The following is a 15,565-nucleotide window of genomic DNA, read 5'->3' on the forward strand; positions in this document are numbered from 1 at the left end:
GAATCCTGAAATAATAAGGAACAGGGGTATATAACACAGCAGAATGAAGCACCATCACAGGGGCAATTATTTTATCTTATGTCACAAAGGTTCGCAAGGTAGACGCAGTTTATGTTACAAGTAATCCATTTCCTTGCCTTGGCGCCCCTGCTGTGCTGCCAGCTTTGTTTCACTCACATACATGGGAAAGTTGCATTATCCCAATCTGAAATATGTGTCGACACAAACAATTATTTGTTTTGATTAATTGTTTGGTCTAAAAAGGAAAGGAATAAATGAATAATGTTGTACTAAATATCCTAAAGCCAAAAAGAGTATTTTTTAAATATTGTTTTTCCTCCCCAGTCTGAAGCCCAAATCCTAATATAAAGATTATTTACTTTCATTTTCATTAAATTAACAAAGTAAATCTAATGCGAACATCAAATCCACATCTGAGAACCTGCAAGGGTCTGGAAAGCCTTGCTTGTTCAAATAACTTTACCATTAAAAGTTATCCAGAATATCTAAAAAAAAAACTGTCCATTACTTTTGAACAACCCTTGGACAGTCATTTCTATGAGGCAGTGATTTGAGCACGGCCGAGAGAAATAAGGCACAGGGATTTCTATCATCAAAGATTCCAAAAAAATTGCAATTAGGGTCTATTTTTCTTTATTTTTACAAGCATGATGTTCATCCATCTTATTAAAATGTGGGAGAGGTTGGCTTAGGATGGTAAAACAAATTCTGTGTGTATCTTCAATTCAATGCTGTCATTTGTTTTTTGACATTGAGCCATTTGAAATGCCCATGCTGCAGCTCGCAGACAGGCAATGTGCAAGAACCTCTTATAGGTAGTTCCCAGAAGCTCCTAAAAGATGAACCTAAGCAACTGCACACATAATAATACATATATATTGGATTAAAAAATACACTAATGCAACAGCAATAAAGATGAAATAGAGTGTCTGAGAGTTAACATTTACAGCGCACATATCAAAGATCAATGAAGCCCTTCTGTTACTGTGAATCTTCATAAATTTGCACATCTTTCAGACTGCCTACTCAGGAGTCTGAATTTATGCAAATACTCTAAAACATAACCATCATGAAAGCAGATGATCTTTACAACAAATGACAGTTCTTTCCTCCTCAACACTCAAAGAATACTTCAATTGCAGCCGAGGTATCATCCTGACGCTATCGATATATAGCGTGTTCCAGAAATTAGCTCCTCGTATCAGAAAATATACATGGAAGATATGCAACGAGGCAACTTGTCCCTCCTTTGCTTCAGTGAGATTACCAGGAGCCATCACTCACAACTGTACACTATACTGCTAATGATGGCAGTGTTTGTCCTTGAAAAGCTCAGTTAATAACCAGCTATGCCATGACATCTATGGTTAGATCATCCAGCGCTGTCACATCTCATCCTGAGGAGAAAGCCACCAGACAAAACAGAAAGTGGGAGCAAGCAGGCGTCCTGTTCTCCTCTCGACACACACACAAACACACACACACACACACACACACACACACACACACACACACACACACACACACACACACCTCCCCCTCAGCAGCCATGCAACAGAACAGCCTGGGTTAATCTTGGGTAACAGCTCCTTGGCAGCGATCAGGCAGCTCCGATAAGACCCAATGAATGCTGACATTGATACGGCATGGAGCATCCTCACACAGGTAAGACACACGAAACAAACACCTTTATAGATGAAGCAACCTCGGGCAAGGATAAGATTGATTTTGCAATGCAGTATTAGATGAGATTTCCAATGCATACTACAACGAATTAGCATGAATCTGTTGCCCAGGAAGGACGCTTGCACACACGCAGTGAATTGAAATAAATGGCTGTCCCAGTGTTTACCACACCATCCTATGCTGCAGTCAGCTGGCCAGCTAAGTGTGACAGGCCCAGTTTCAGGCACAGCAGAGATCAGCTTGATGGATGGACGGCCAGGCAGCTGCTGAAATCCCTTGATCCACAGCCAGCCTGATATGCCACTCACTGATCAATTGCGTCCACGTAGATTTGCTATCCACCTTAATGTGACATGATAAGGAAGGAGAAAGCTCACAGGACCGTGCCCCCTTTGACCTCCAGTCATACACCCATTTACAATGAATGGACAGGTTTTTTCTGCTCTTATTTCTCCCCCAAACATAAGCTACCTTTCATCATGTCCCGTGGCTATTACCCCGAAAAGACGAAATGCCTTTGCCGGTGAGAGTTAATGCCTTGAATGAAAAAGAAATATTCATTGGGCGATCGGCAACGAAGATAGTGTAAGACCTCGGCAGCCCCATCAGAAGTCCCTGGCAACAGATCTGATGCAAGTACCATCCAAACGTTTCAACGGCCAAACTTCTGTGGGGATTTATTTATTTGATTTCAAGCAACCAGCTGCTGAGGTGATAGATAAAGCGCATTGTCAGGCTGCCAGTCACTCAAGGTGAGTGCTTGAACTTCCTTGTGTCACCTGCTTTTTGATAAAAGAACTGGCCTGTGCACAAGTTTCTTTTAAGATGACTCCAGTATACCATTAAGGCTCAATGAGGTGCTATAACGAATCGTGCCGTATTGATCCAGTCTGTTAGTCACATTCATTACTAATGCATCATCTGCATTCATGAATGGCAAAACCAAACGTTACACAATCCTAGACATACTCTGATATTTGGGATTGTCCCTATTGTGTAACCCTAACCCTTGTTTACAGTAAAGCAATATATATCAAATTGATGATACTTTAGGGTTCTTTCACAGTCGATTAGGCTCCCCAATTTTGGCCAATTAGCTGCAATTTAGCCTTTTGGATGAGTTAAAAACCCACGCAGAGTATATCATGCTGTATAAATACCAAAATCCCAGACAATATGTAGTCCCTTATCACACCGCCAAGCTTTACTTGTTTTGGGGTAAAAATAAAACAGTAAGTAGAGCATACAGAGAAGTACAGTTGTCCCTATCAGTGCTGTAGTGAGCCTGGCTGTATTGCCATCTTCTGAGCAGCGTAACTGCATAATGTATATCCTGACAGGGTGATATTGTTTTTTATATCTCTAAGGGCACTGATTATGCTGGCTGGGCATGTTTTTGGTTAACAGTGTGCAGTTTCAGTTTCCGTGTCTCATACTGTCATACAATAACGACAATGGATGAGCTGAAATACTTACAATTGCAATGCAATGCACAAAACACCTGAATGGAACAGAGAGACCACCTGCTTTCTTTAAATGCTTTGTCACATATCTTATCTTATTATAAATAACACCCTCTGGGGGTTTTATCTGCACTCTATGAAAGTACTCTTCTGTATTCTATTTTGGTCCAGTTACAACAGAATTAAATTACCTCTTTTCGATTTTCTTTGTTATTACTGGTCTACAATATCCTCCTAATCATGACTACAAGCTAATTGGATGTCTCAATATCAACCCTAGGTCATCCGTTATAAAAGCTGTGTTTCTTTCTGCAGTTCTTAAATGATCTTTTATCAATAGTAACACAGAACGGCATACAATGTACCAACGTTACTGAAAGAAATACCCTGGAAGTGCTGCTGTCTGAGTTATCATATGTGTGACTTCATTATTATTAATAAAGCAGGTGTGACTTTTCTGCAGTCATTCTGCTCCCTGAACTTTTCTAGCCCACTCGAACAATGTAAAAGATTTTAAAAGTGCAGCAATTTAAAAGAAAATTGAAATAAATACATATAAACGTTGCATTGTCAATGTCGGCATTATGTCAAGCCACAAATGGATCAAGTATGTTTTCACATAATAAATGCATCACAGCTGAGCTTTTCAAATAGCATTTCTGTCACCGCTTTTCCCAATACGACAGCCTTGTCTGAATTCTGAGCAGCTTTCTGCTTACAGAAAATTATAGACCACCTTCAGTTCCATTCCATTTACTGTACCACCTGTGGTGAAAATAAAAGGCAATTTCACTGGCTATTATCCCTCAGATATATGACAATATCACTCAAGCTTTATAAAACTGTTGCCACTGAATGTACATGTTCTGTTTTAGAGATATTGGTGTCAACATCTGGACTTTAATTCCATCTAGTTTTGAAACGAGTGGAACAATGACTTAGTTTGGGCTTCTGGTGTCATAAGGCTTCCAGCTGTATGATTGGTATAGAATGTGGGATTTTATGTGTTATACAAGTATTTTGTTTTCAATAGAAATAACACACAAATGATTAAATAACTCAAACTTGCCAAAAGTGTAAACAGACAAAGATCTCAACAATGACCTTTTTTTTTGTCTTCACCATCCAGGGACATAATCCCGGTTTGGCTGTGCAGCTGGCATGCAACTGAGTCACGCGTCAGCCCTGATTAGAAGCAGCAGTGGTCCGCGGGCCCCATTCCTCTGCCAGAGCCAGGAGTGGAAAAGGCCAGGGCCACCACTTTCAGTCTGTGGATATGACCTTGATGGGGTATGATAGAGAGGAAGCGACACAATTCGCTATGCCGCACAATATCTGTAACCTTCCACTTCCCCAGTACACGCATGCTGAAGCGTGACACACACACACACACACACACACACACACACACACACACACACACACACACACACACACACACACACACACACACACACACACACACCATGTCAACTCTGCCCTGTCATTATTCCAGGCATCCTTCATCTCCCCCTTCATGTCTTCTGATCATCCAACTCTCTGTTTATATTTGCTTTTGAGTTCCACCAGATATCTAAATTTCAAATATTATTTTCTTTCCTGCTCAGCAGCTGCCGTGCTATTGTAAAAGTCAAACAAGTGTAGCTTTATGAGAAAATGGATCATATAATTTAAACGATTATGCTGTAAGACAAATAACATGATGAACCATCCGGTTTATTCCTATTAGGTAATGTACACTCATTTGTATTATTATGTACATTATTATCTATAAAGGGAGAGTTGTGTTTGTGTCTTTTTTTAAAGCCAACTCCACCCAAACCCTTTCATCTCTTTGGAAGCAGTAATGGAAAGAGATGTCTTGTGAGTCAAACCATAGCAACACGAGTGGGGTAAAAATGGCATTGAAGGCACCAAAAATACTTGGTGTTGAGTAAAATCTTGGCAGTGGGCGTATCTAACCTGTGTCAAAACAGAGTGGATGAGAAAAGAAATAGGAATGTGAATAATCGGTGGGTGAAAATAAAATTGCAGTATAACAAGAAGGAAAACAATAAGCGAAGACAGTGACACACCCCGCTGTTGTATTGCTGCCTAAAAACATCCCCATAACGACCGTATCAGCACAGAAAAAGTACATTGCTCACATTTTGAGCATAGCAAGCCATGGGTTCCTTGATGTCAACGTGGCTCTCATTTAGGAACCGAAGTGGCTTGATAAAGAGTGCAACAGCCTTCAAATGAGTCTGTCAGCACCAGGATTTAAGGTTGCAGCCCAACATCTAATGATTGTGAGAGAATGTGCAGCGGATCTGAGATGCAACAATTGTGCTGCTGTCCACAAGTGAGGTGCTGAAAAACATCGAGCAACAGTAACCAAGCAGAGGTGGTCCCCTATTACCGCTGAACAGGAAATCTGAGCTAGAAGTGCCCTTGCCTGCTCTGTGAATACAGAGGATTCAGTTTCCCTACTGCGAGAAGTCAGTAAAAAAAATGTGCTGTTGGAGGAGAATTTACAAAGCAAATAGGTTTACAGGAGGAGGAGCAGTGTGTATGCTACAGTATATGTGCCTGGGTGTAGCTGTGAATCCTTGGCACCTCCCCCCATATACTCATTTCCATGTCAAACAACAGAACCCGAAGACAGTCCAAACACAAACACATCCTTGAATCTAATATTAAAAGTCCTCAATATATGAATGTTTACAATCCAGGCAGACTGTGATTGGGTAAACCTTCTCTGACTTGAAATTGCAGCAGTGTTAAAATGAGGGTGGAGGACTTACTGAAATACATTTCTATTCTAAAAAAAAATAACATGTTGTATTTTGGAGCTCAAATTTGAACCACCACCTCCTCAGTGGTCAACCCTGCTGAACTGATTATCTGCTGTATGGAGGCAGCAGCTTCCCATGTAGGCGTGGATACTGGGCTGCAGTTTTTAAGAAACATTATCTTATCACCCAGGTAAAAACCTTTTTTCTCCAGCTCAAAACTGCCCCCACCCCTCCTCATAATTTCAGGCATAGGTTGTAATGCCTCCTTTGTTGCAGATGATGTGGCATCTGCTTGACTCAACTACTGTTCCCTCTCTGTCTCCCTGCTTCATATCTCCAAACTGCCCAATCCTTTTGCACAGAACATGAAATCCCTCTCAATAATAAATAGGCTACCTCAAGCATTTCAAAGAGAGGGGGCCTGCATGCTGCATGGCTTAAAGACCACCTTAACTTCACTTTTAAATATATGTATATAAAATTAATTCAGCCAAACCGACATGTGGCATTTGGCTAAGCAAACAAAAGGTGTCTCATTTCCATATTTCTGCCGGGGCTGCAAAGGAGAAGACAGCACTGTAGGTGCTGTAGCCCGACCGCAGGACATGTCTTCCGGCACGCAATTAGGCGACCTCATCCGCAACCGTGTTGGATTTGGTGGGCTATACCTCTCCACCACCCACCTCAACTGACTGTCAACACTGATAACACAGATGGTCTGGTTAAAAGCTTATTATCTCTAGCTGCATTAAGTAAAATCTACACAAAAAGACCCCTCAACACAAGTGTCAATAATTGGCGAGCTGCTGCTTCAACATCCCCCGAATTGAAACACAAACAATCCCGGACCACTGACATTGAATAACACACACACACACACACACACACACACACACACACACGGGCTTATCTTGCCGCTACCTTCCGCAGCATCAGTTAAATCTAATTATCCAAAAGGTCGTTTGTGTGTAGGAGGTGAGCGGTGTCGTTTACCTGAGCATCATCCAGCGATCCGACACATGGACACGGCGCGAGGGGTTCGATTATTCCAGCCAGGCAAACGCAAGCACAAGAGGAAAGGGTGGTGGGGAAAAAATCCTAAACTGAGCAGAGATGAATGCGGCAGATGAATATGCGACCTCTGTCTTCAGAAAGGATAGTCTTCTTATCTTTTTAGATGGTGCTGTGTCGATGAAGGCAGGCAGGCAGGGAAGCCCCGAGCTCCTCCGTGCAGACAAAGATGCTTTCTCTCCTCCGCCGCACCGAGAGCAGCAGCACAGCCGTCATTCCCCCGACACTTGATGGTAATAGTTTGGTAGGTAGCTTATATGGGTTGAGGGCGCGGTCAGCTGTCGTTGACCAATCCTGCTCCCCATCAAACTAACAGCAGCGTTGCCATGGAGGAATACACGGAGTTTAAACACTGAATGGCAACATTTGGTTACAGAGCAGGTAGACTATGGTATCATCATGGAATGAGCATTATCAGAGTGGAATCTGTTTTTCAAGTAGATCAATGGGGAGCAAGTAGTAGGAGAGACACATGCCCATAGACCCCACCCTACATTCTCTATATGCTGCTGAAGTGCCCTCCAGCAAGGCAGGATACAGCTGCTGGGGTTATAAAAACAAACTCAATTTATTTTGAACATTTACCATTGTTCTTCAATGAAAGGAAACTGCAATTTTCCTAAGTTGCGTCTCCATTATGTTTAGGCTAGAGCCACTTATCATTTATGTTAATGTTCTTTTTTTTAATTCGACAAAAATCACATCAATTTAATCGGAAAATGTACTTTTTAACAACATTAATCAAAATGCTATCAATGAGCCAATGACTCACCGATGTATATCTCCAGCTGCCATCATCAGTAGCAGGTGGGTGGTGTAGGTGAATTTGTATTTGGTAGAGAAACACATTAGTGTGATTGAGGTTTGCTACTTGTAATGGCCCCTATTATAAATGCAGAACAAGCTACAGCCACACTGGGGTCGAACGCCATGATGGCAGGGAAAAGGGGACAAGCGGATGCTGGGATTTAGATTTGTAGCGGTTAAATATGTATTGAATTAATGTATTGGGTTGTTTATAAATAATTTAAAAGGAGTTTCATTCGTGAAGTAGAAATGTAAAAATGGGGAAAAATGAAATAGTACAATGAACATTATAAAATAAACATAGTAACATGTATAAGTATTTTAAATAATGCTTAAACTAACTAAACACTTAACAGTTTTTAACCCCTAAAAGCCTGTTAGGGTTAAGCCTGCCTTGTTAGAAATGAAATCAAAGCAATCTCGAATTTGACGATGAGGTATGAAAAATTAATGTTCTGAAATGTTTTTGCCTCCTAAGCAATTCAGCCTGCGAGAGTAAATGGGTTTGAATACTTTTACAGATTTCAAAAAGCTTCACTGCTATAAATCAACACTATTCCAGTGTTTATAATTCAACACTGGTGGGAATTAAGTAATGTGTTTTCCTTACACTATGATAGGAAAGGGTACATTGTGTGCCACATTGAAATATTTCATAATATCCTGAAAAAGGTAACAGAAAAATCCAACAATAAAAGCCATTTTTTTAACCAGAAGCATGTCTGCAGCACATTTGCCTCCCTGTCACATACTGAAGCAGAGACGGAGCCACTGAAAACCAGACAACGTCCAACTCCTCATCATGCTGAATGTTTTAAACCCTCCACTGAAGAGTAAAGTTCAAATACATTTTAGAGGTTAAATGTCTATGGAGGGGTTGCTGCTTCTACTTAGCACTGAGGTCGAGTGGTTACGAATTTGCTGTCTTCATCGTGGTCATCACAGATTACATTCAACCCTTCTTTGACTATTGGTGCTGCATTAAGATTTGGCAGAGGAGACTACACGGTATGACTAACCGAAATCAGATCAGATACTCTACAGGATATACTTTATACATGTATATATAGTTCTTCTCTCAAACTTGGTCTAATTGTAATAAGGACAAACAGAGGAAGTGCCACACTGTTATTCAGACATGTGAAATATGTCAAGATGCAACTTTGAAATTTGACAAATAAGCATAACTATTGTGCATGTTGGGATATAGATGCAAATTTGGCACCTTCCGTCTTTAAAATAGCCACCACAAAGGCTGTATTTATTCCCAATAATGGATGGCATGTCTCAATGATTTCTAATCATTTAGATGACATCACGTCAGACGATCAGAGACCTAAATGTGTCCCACATATTTTTTTCAAGGGTGCTTTTTAAGCTTTCAACCAAAAAAATAACATGAACATTTTAATAAAAGTAGTATATTACAAAGTTTACCCTCTTGACTTCTTGCTAGAATGAAAACCAAATCATCTTTAGAAGAGGGAACTGTTCAGCTTTCCATTAGTGCTTTTTCCTTTTCACCAGCAGAACAATTGACAGAGATATTGCTGGATACATTTTAGCGTCGCTGTCAACACTTGATTTTAATAACCGTATCATCATCATGTGGTGAGGAAAATGTGCGTTTAAACATTCAAGCAATATCCTGTGTTATTGTGGGTGTATTTCATATTCTGAATTATAGACGCAACATCTCTGCTGTATTCTGGAGATTTTAGAACATTTTAGGACACAACAAGTTGTTATTTCAAATAATGCATAGTATGAATACAGCAAAATACATTTAAATTAGAATTGGAGTTTGAAACCCTCTTTATTTGTCACACACATGTTCATGCACAGCAGCACACACAGTGAAATTGAACATCTGCATTTAAGCCAAGCTAGTACGGTTATACCCAGGAGGTGAATTGGGACCTCTCCATGTACCAGTCCACAAATTTGAGGTCTGTTCGGGGATTACGGTTCCCAGGCTAAGTCCCTCGAGACTAAGACTCTAACGGACAAAAAGACTTCTCTGCGTGGCTGTCTTTGTAATTTCTGTTCATATGTTTCATCTTACATTATTTTAAGCCACAGTGGTGGTGCGGCCCAGTTGATGAATTTCAGTATAAGATTCTGAGATTGGTTGGTTCAACGTAATTTTTGGTCAAAGACCTTATGTGTTATAGCAAACAGGCTGTATTATTGTAAGCAACAAAGTCATGTACAGTACAGGGGCTGAAATAATAATACAACACAAGAAAAAAGGGGAAAAATAAAATGGCATACAAGTACATCTTCAGATAAAAATGCAATTTAAAATGACTTATTTTTTAGTGAAATAACTCGAAACCTCCCACATGGATTGCTACTTCATTTGGTTCACACAATTCATGTTCTAAAGAGCAGTTTTTGAGGTATTCAGTTACTGTTCTGCTTCCCTCATGTTGCTCACCCTCAGTTAAATCATTAGTTTTGGGACAAATAGCTGCTTTAGCCTCAGCTGTAATTTGTGTTGAAGGAGCAAAGGTTGGCAGGCTAACATGCTTAACTCAGGTGGTGAACACTGTTACCATTATTTCCGCTTGATAGACGATGAACAGACTGTCATTTTTTTGTTCTGTTGGTTGTTAAAGCTCTACACACATCATCTATTGCTGTTTTAAGGTCGTGAGAGAGAGGTCCCTACTCGTTTTCCTTTCATGAGGTTTCTTTATGTCATATTGGGATAAATAGAACTGACTTGAATTGACCAACATGTTAGCATGCTGATGTTAGCATTTAGCTCAAATACCTGCTTACTGCTGCTAGCATTTTAAGTATTATTTTCTGATAGAGTATGAGGCCTTAGTTGATATGCTGTGTTAAAGTAGAATTATTGTGCACGCATTTATTAATGATAAGGGAACACATGTAGAACCTAAAAAGTGGGTTTCACTCTACAGCATTATGATGTTTGGCCCCCCGGCTGCTATCTATTTGTCCCACCTATGTGACACATTCATACTCTTTCCAATACACACTTTTATTGTCAACATCAATGATATTTCCACACCAAACAGTTGTGTGTATTTTTTACCGACCTGTCTGGGGCAATTATTGATTTTTATTCTGTTCTAAGGCAGAGTGAAGCTCTGCAGCATACATGAGGAAATAGTTGTGCGTATCTGTTGTGCATGGACAAACATATCTACAATTACTGAAAATAAAGCCCTTGAGACTTAAGTAAAGTATGCATGTTATTTAGCGTGCTTTCTGGGATATAGCAGGAAATAGCAGGATATTCTTTTCGTGTTCACCAGCTGAAAAAAATGATGTGGCTTTTGCAGTTCTCGTGATAGCCTCTGTTGTGCAGTATAATTAAGCAGTTAATATTCAAAACAGAGCAGATAACACAGTCAGCAGAATTGCAGGGAAAGCAAAGAAGGTATTATGAGGTCTCAGAGAACCTAACTAACTAAAATCCAATAAGTGATACAGTAGCTACATAAATTGCTTTGCAAAATGGATGAAATATTAGCGAGTTATTTAAAGTTGGATGTGTGCAGCAGATCAAGTTTTAAGTAACACTAATGTACTAATGTATTTATATGACTATATTTGTAGCTATCTTTCAAAATCTCCTCTGCAATTTCAATGCATTGGTAACGCATGTACTGATGTAAAAGTAATATGAGGTCATCATAGACAAATAAGATATAAAGTGTTCAGGTGAAGAATGGATGCAGATAGTCCTGTGATAGGGTTGCTAGTTTTCCCGCCTTAACATGGGGCAACGGGCGATAGAGGGAGCTGTCAATCAAGCAAAGTGTGTACACACCGACACAGTTCTGAGGTCTTATCAGGTAAAAGTGAAAAAAGTGTGGGTGTCAACTGAGCTCTTGTCGAGAATAATTTTTGCTTTCCTGAAAACTCGCAGCTGTTCCCTTCACGCCCAAAGAAGAATTGCTTGTGCATCTATGACAATAATTAGTTTTATCTTCAGCAGTACACATACACATTTGACATTGTGTTGAGGACTACTGTTTTGAAGCCTTTAATTTGGCATGTTGGGTGTCTTGTTTATCTGAAAGAAGATGAAGAAAGAGGATACAGCAAAGTAAAACCGAGTGCTGAAAAATGCATTTCTTGGCGAGCAAAATGATACGAATAACTAAAACAGAAAACACACTCTGAAGGGGGTAAGTCATTAGCAGAGAAACTGGATGCACACTGTGGCTATGGAGTCGATCAACTCAAAGACAACATGTTTACCTCAGTAATAAATCAAGTAAGGAGTTGGGTCTTTTTCTCATAGACATCTATACAATCAGACTTCAACCAGTGGAGTGTCCCCCTGTTGACCATTAAAAGATTGCAGGTTTATCTTTCTTCCACTTGAACATCTGGAAGGTTGCCCCTTGGTTTCATCCCTTTATACACTAAGGTTTCAACACAAAATACTCAAGAATAAATATTGTTTTTACAATAGCGAAAGCAGTGCTGATGAGACCAGCTGCTTGGTACGTTTTATTTAATCTTATGATACCTTAAATTAACACATGTGTGATTTATTATTGCACTTTTATAACTTTACCCTGACTTTTAGTCTCTGATCTGACTCAAGAAAAAACTGAAAAAGAGAAACAGACCCCATGTTTCCAATTATTGAACTTAGCAGTAAATCACATTTGATTCATTATCGTCAGGGTTTCTCCAGAGCCAGAGAGGACATCAGACATCTGTTTTCCTACTGTAGATACTCGTTGATGAGCAAACTTATCTTGATGGATGTAATTGATTTAAGCACATTGAGTTTATTAGCAAATCTCCTTGTGTTAATTAGAGCAGATAACTTACAACTCACACCTTGTAGCTACAGCTGTTAATTCTGTTTGTGCCTCTTCAGTCTACTTAATACACAACAAAGCTGGTGTTTTTTGTTCATGTGACATTAGCAGATTTACCACCAGGTGACAGTATTCCTCTTGTCTTGGTTCCATGTTGACAGGTTCACAGAGTGACAAAATAAAGCGTTTAACCCGAGAAGAGAACACAGCAACTGAACAACATCCCTCTGAACCGCCTGTGCTGTGATTCATTGCCATCAAGAAATGCAATGCAAATCAGATGATTGGTATTCTGCAAACACAACAGCCTTTTAACTCTACACAACAGAAATGTTCAGCGCGGAGGCAATTAAATGCCCCATCATCAGAGATACAATTGTATTACAGAAAAACAAACAATAATACTGATTGTGTTTGTCGTTATTAGAAATGCCAGGGAATCCAGAGCTAAACCATTTCACGGTGCATGAAATTAGAACTGAACACTTCAGATTTTCAGTTTAGTTGAACATATTTTTAACTTGAAAAATGAATAATACATTACAGAAATGGAAACACGGAGGCACATTAACAATGGCTTGTTGCAGGCTCATATGCAGGAACAAATGGGTGCCAAATGGTAGGTGTAATACCTTCAGTCCATAATTTTTGGTGAGATGTAAACAAAGATGCTCATATTCTGCAGGCAAAAAAAGGGAACAGCTTTCCCAACAGACTGCTTGTTACAATGAGAATGTCTGAAAGTCAATGTGTGACGGAGGCAAGAAAGAATTACAGCCAGATCAACTTCAGATGCCATTATTAGGTTGCTTAGATGCTCTAACATGTATATTTGGACAGCAGCAATGTTGAATGTATACAAGATGTATTTATTTTATTTTAAAAGAGACAAAGTGGAAGACAATCTCAATATCTGGCCTAATGCATGCAACATTTTCCCTCAACCACATGCCTTGTGCTACCTATTTTTAGTTGTTTTGCAATGAAATGGCAGTTCAGTCTGACAAGTCTCATTTCTATTTCATTCACGCTTTCCTTCCTTTGAAGCAAATCCCACGACTCCTGATACCTCATGTTGTGTCAATGAGAAATATATTTCATTCTTCTCCTGGTGAAAAGCTGAATTTGCCTGCTAGCCACATTTGAGAATGCCAGGAAAATAAAAAGAAAGAGAAAGGAAAAAGGATCAATGGAAAAACCTAATGCAACGTGATGTTAAGGACATGGAGGTGCCAGACGTAGCTTACACCTGTAAATGTAACATGTTATTCTGTGTGACAGCTTCCAGATAGATTTACGACTGTTTGAAGGGCGGTATTGCTGTAATGTCAGCTTCATATTTTGAAGAGTAAAGTTTGGCAGAAAAGAAAATCTCCTGAGCTCGTTTGGCGCCAAAAACAAAGATCTTATCAATGTATAGTTCCTATACAACACAAATTTAAAAAAAAGATAACAATATACTACAGTTGTTTGATATTGATGTTTTCAAGGGAGTATAATTCAACATTTTGCTCCAAACTCAACTTGGTGATGATATTAAAAGCCAACCGACCTTGTATGAAATCTATTAAATATTTAGAAACTCCACACTACTTTCCAACATTAGAGTTAACAACACAAAGGGTCTTTGTCCTTTTCCATTTAACTCCCTGCACACATACCACCCACAGATACAACATTTGTTTTAAAGCAGTGGAGAAAAGTAAAGGGGCCCTATTATGCTAATTGTAAAGGTTCATACTTTTATACTCTACTGTGACATGTCTCCATGCTTTAACGTTCAAAAACCTCTTTATTTTTCTCACACTGCCTGTGCTGCAGCCCCTCTTTTCCCCCTCTGTCTGAAACCAGAGCCCAGGGAACATGGAGATTATAGCCTTTGCATGCACACAAATCTATATAACACACTTAAGGAAAGGGAAACCCCTCACAAAAGCATAAAACGGCCTGTTTAAGACAAAAAATAAACAAGTTACCACACTGAAAACCCCAGTTTGCAACAGCCTACCTGTCTCTCACCAGCGACTGTCACACAGTAGCACTACACCCTTTTTCTAATGCATGCATGACAACACAGGCGCCTTAAGAACTGTGGTTACTGTTGGGCAATCAGAGCATTCATTAACATCATCAGTTAATTGATTTTATATTCTCTTAGGAGTTAAATCCTAATTAAAATTAATTAGACTTCCATGCGTGTTCCTGATTATTTCAGGGAGATAACTACAAGATTTAGACTTTAAATAGATATGTTTTAGATCCAATATTGTAGATAGAAAAATAAATAACTGGTCACATTGGGCTGGCACACGGACGTGGTGCAGTGGCTAGACTGTCGCAATAACTCCATTGTTGTTGAAAATCTGCCTTCACATCAAGATATTGTTGTTTGGGTTTTTTTTCACAGTTTCCATCAGGCAGTGCATTCATTCAGTGTGGTCTTGAAATGCTTGATGTAACATTTGACAGAACAGCCAGTAGACATGTAAGAACATCATTTGCTCATCATAATAGACAAATCGGGGGCATGCCAGCTTCAATCTCTGTCATCTGTTGTGTGATGGTCCCTCTGTTCTGGGGGTCATTTGGCATGCAGAAATATTAACATAACAGGAAGTGGTGTAGACAGCGTTTATATGCCGCGTAAGTTCTTAAAATTCTTCAAATAATGCATAAATTGCCCTGAAGCGCCGCCATCAGCCTCAACCACCGGCGATAATTTGATTTCTATTCAGTTGTTTTGTTTGTTTGACAGAAGCATCCTTTGTTTTTCCTTTGCAAATGGTTAGAAAGACGTGATGATGTTACTCCCAGTACTTTTCCTGTCAACATTTATCCAAAGTGCAGTGCAATCCAGTACATCTTGCCATTAAAGTAACAGTCACTCTTTGATCCAGCTTTTAACCAATTTCAGGCAGGAGCCCCC

General features: G+C 39.6%; 1 protein-coding gene across 1 annotated transcript in view; it reads right to left on the bottom strand.

Annotated features, from left to right (window-relative positions):
* LOC134872611 (neurexin-2-like) overlaps positions 1-7,173 on the bottom strand; it is a 116,864-nt gene extending 109,691 nt beyond the window's left edge. Inside the window, exon 1 of the mRNA XM_063895991.1 lies at positions 6,941-7,173. The gene's annotated coding sequence lies outside the window, so the exon portion shown is untranslated. The remainder of the gene's footprint in view (positions 1-6,940) is intronic.
* Positions 7,174-15,565: the final 8,392 nt, after the last annotated feature.

Source organism: Eleginops maclovinus, chromosome 11 (assembly GCF_036324505.1).
Source record: "Eleginops maclovinus isolate JMC-PN-2008 ecotype Puerto Natales chromosome 11, JC_Emac_rtc_rv5, whole genome shotgun sequence".
Lineage (NCBI taxonomy): Eukaryota > Metazoa > Chordata > Actinopteri > Perciformes > Eleginopidae > Eleginops > Eleginops maclovinus.